The sequence below is a fragment of the Salmo salar genome, unplaced genomic scaffold (assembly GCF_905237065.1).
Source record: "Salmo salar unplaced genomic scaffold, Ssal_v3.1, whole genome shotgun sequence".
NCBI lineage: Eukaryota > Metazoa > Chordata > Actinopteri > Salmoniformes > Salmonidae > Salmo > Salmo salar.
Genome location: NW_025550312.1, coordinates 112,297 through 116,975, shown reverse-complemented (window position 1 = coordinate 116,975; position 4,679 = coordinate 112,297).

Here is a 4,679-nt window from a genome sequence, read left to right as displayed (position 1 = left end):
ACAGCCCACACCGTACTGTAACCCACACTGAACTACAGCCCACACCGTACTGAAACCCACACTGAACTACAGCCCACACCGTACTGCAACACACTGAACTACAGCCCACACCGTACTGCAACCACACTGAACTACAACCCACACCGTACTGTAACCCACACCGCACTATAACCCACACCGCTCTATAACCCACACCGTACTGTAACCCACACCGTACTGTAACCCACACCTTACTGTAACCCACACCACTCGATAACCCACACCGCTCTATAACCCACACCGTACTGTAACCCACACCTTACTGTAACCCACTCCGTACTGTAACCCACTCCATACTGTAACCCACACTGTACTGTAACCCACACCGTACTGTAACCCACACCGCTCTATAACCCACACCGCTCTATAACCCACACCGTACTGTAACCCACACCATACTGTAACCCACACCGCTCTATAACCCAGACCGTACTGTAACCCACACCGCTCTATATCCCACACCGTACTGTAACCCACACCTTACTGTAACCCACAGTGTACTGTAACCCACACTGTACTGTAACCCACTTCGTACTCTAACCCACTCCTTACTGTAACCCACACCGTTATGTAACCCACACCGCTCTATAACCCACACCGTGCTGTACCCCACACTGTACTGTAACCCACACCGTACTGTAACCCACACCGTACTGTAACACACACTGTACTGTAACCCACACCGTACTGTAACCCAGTCTGTACTATAACCCACACCGTACTGTAACCCACACCGCTCTATAACCCACACCGTACTGTAACCCACACTGCTCTATAACCCACACTGTACTGTAACCCACTCCGTACTGTAACCCACACCTTACTGTAACCCACTCCGTACTGTAACCCACTCCATACTGTAACCCACACCGCTCTATAACCCACACCGTACTGTAACCCACACCTTACTGTAACCCACTCCGTACTGTAACCCACTCCATACTGTAACCCACACCGCTCTATAACCCACACCTTACTGTAACCCACACCGCTCTATAACCCACACCGTACTGTAACCCACACCGCTCTATAACCCACACCGCTCTATAACCCACTCCGTACTGTAACCCACGCCTTACTGTAACACACACTGCTCTATAACCCACTCCGTACTGTAACCCACTCCATACTGTAACCCACACCGCTCTATAACCCACTCCGTACTGTAACCCACACCTTACTGTAACACACACTGCTCTATAACCCACTCTGTACTGTAACCCACTCCATACTGTAACCCACACCGCTCTATAACCCACACCGCTCTATAACCCACACTGTACTGTAACCCACACCTTACTGTAACCCACACCGTACTGTAACCCACACCGCTCTATAACCCACACCGCTCTATAACCCACACCGTACTGTAACCCACACCGCTCTATAACCCACACCGTACTGTAACCCACACCGCTCTATAACCCACACCGTACTGTAACCCACACCGCTCTATAACCCACACCGTACTGTAACCCACACCGTACTGTAACTCACACCGCTCTATAACCCACACTGCTCTATAACCCACTCCGCTCTATAACCCACACCTTACTGTAACACACACTGCTCTATAACCCACTCTGTACTGTAACCCACTCCATACTGTAACCCACACCGCTCTATAACCCACACTGCTCTATAACCCACTCCGCTCTATAACCCACACCTTACTGTCACCCACTCCGTACTGTAACCCACACCTTACTGTAACCCACACCGCTCTATAACCCACACCGTACTGTAACCCACTCCGTACTGTGACCCACACCTTACTGTCACCCACTCCGTACTGTAACCCACTCCATACTGTAACCCACACCGCTCTATAACCCACACCGTACTGTAACCCACACAGCTCTATAACCCACACCGTGCTGTAACCCACACCGTACTGTAACCCACACCGTACTGTAACCCACACAGCTCTATAACCCACACCGTACTGTAACCCACTCCGTACTGTAACCCACACCTTACTGTAACCCACTCCGTACTGTAACCCACTCCATACTGTAATCCACACTGTACTGTAACCCACACTGTACTGTAACCCACACCGTACTGTAACCCACTCCATACTGTAACCCACACCTTACTGTAACCCACTCCATACTGTAACCCACACCGCTCTATAACCCACACCGTACTGTAACCCACACAGCTCTATAACCCACACCGTGCTGTAACCCACACCGTACTGTAACCCACACCGTACTGTAACCCACACAGCTCTATAACCCACACCGTACTGTAACCCACACCGTACTGTAACCCACACCTTACTGTAACCCACTCCGTACTGTAACCCACTCCATACTGTAATCCACACTGTACTGTAACCCACACTGTACTGTAACCCACACCGTACTGTAACCCACTCCATACTGTAACCCACACCTTACTGTAACCCACACTGTACTTTAACCCACTCTGTACTGTAACCCACACCGTACTCTAACCCACACCGCTCTATAACCCACACCGCTCTATAACCCACACCGTACTGTATCCCACACCGTACTGTAACCCACACCGTACTGTAACCCACACCGTACTTTAACCCACACCATACTGTAACCCACACCGCTCTATAACCCACTCCGTACTGTAACCCACTCCGTACTGTAACCCACTCCATACTGTAACCCACACCGCTCTATAACCCACACCTTACTGTAACCCACACCGCTCTATAACCCACACCGTACTGTAACCCACACCGCTCTATAACCCACACCGCTCTATAACCCACTCCGTACTGTAACCCACACCTTACTGTAACACACACTGCTCTATAACCCACTCCGTACTGTAACCCACTCCATACTGTAACCCACACCGCTCTATAACCCACTCCGTACTGTAACCCACACCTTACTGTAACACACACTGCTCTATAACCCACTCTGTACTGTAACCCACTCCATACTGTAACCCACACCGCTCTATAACCCACACTGCTCTATAACCCACTCCGCTCTATAACCCACACCTTACTGTCACCCACTCCGTACTGTAACCCACACCTTACTGTAACCCACACCGCTCTATAACCCACACCGTACTGTAACCCACTCCGTACTGTGACCCACACCTTACTGTCACCCACTCCGTACTGTAACCCACTCCATACTGTAACCCACACCGCTCTATAACCCACACCGTACTGTAACCCACACAGCTCTATAACCCACACCGTGCTGTAACCCACACTGTACTGTAACCCACACCGTACTGTAACCCACACAGCTCTATAACCCACACCGTACTGTAACCCACTCCGTACTGTAACCCACACCGTACTGTAACCCACACCTTACTGTAACCCACTCCGTACTGTAACCCACTCCATACTGTAATCCACACTGTACTGTAACCCACACTGTACTGTAACCCACACCGTACTGTAACCCACTCCATACTGTAACCCACACCTTACTGTAACCCACTCCGTACTGTAACCCACTCCATTCTGTAACCCACACTGTACTTTAACCCACTCTGTACTGTAACCCACACCGTACTCTAACCCACACCGCTCTATAACCCACACCGCTCTATAACCCACACCGTACTGTATCCCACACCGTACTGTAACCCACACTGTACTGTAACCCACACCGCTCTATAACTCACACTGTACTGTAACCCACACCGTACTGTAACCCACACCGTACTTTAACCCACACCATACTGTAACCCACACCGCTCTATAACCCACTCCGTACTGTAACCCACACCGCTCTATAACCCACACTGTACTGTAACCCACACCGTACTGTAACCCACACCATACTATAACCCACACCGTACTGTAACCCACACCGTACTGTAACCCACACCGCTCTATAACCCACACCGCTCTATAACCCACTCCGTACTGTAACCCACACCGTACTGTAACCCACACTGTACTGTAACCCACACCGCTCTATAACCCACTCCGTACTGTAACCCACACCGCACTGTAACCCACACTGTACTGTAACCCACACCGCTCTATAACCCACACCGTACTGTAACCCACACCGTACTGTAACCCACACTGTACTGTAACCCACTCCGTACTGTAACCCACACCGCTCTATAACCCACACCGCTCTATAACCCACACCGCTCTATAACCCACACTGTACTCTAACCCACACCGTACTGTAACCCACACCATACTGTAACCCACACCGCTCTATAACCCACACCGTACTGTAACCCACACCTTACTGTAACCCACACCGCTCTATAACCCACACCGCTCTATAACCCACACTGTACTGTAACCCACACCTTACTGTAACCCACACCGTACTGTAACCCACACCGTACTGTAACCCACACCGCTCTATAACCCACACCGTACTGTAACCCACACCGTACTGTAACCCACACCTTACTGTAACCCACACCGCTCTATAACCCACACCGCTCTATAACCCACACTGTACTGTAACCCACACCTTACTGTAACCCACACCGTACTGTAACCCACACCGCTCTATAACCCACACCGCTCTATAACCCACACCGTACTGTAACCCACACCGCTCTATAACCCACACCGTACTGTAACCCACACCGCTCTATAACCCACACCGTACTGTAACCCACACCGCTCTATAACCCACACCGTACTGTAACCC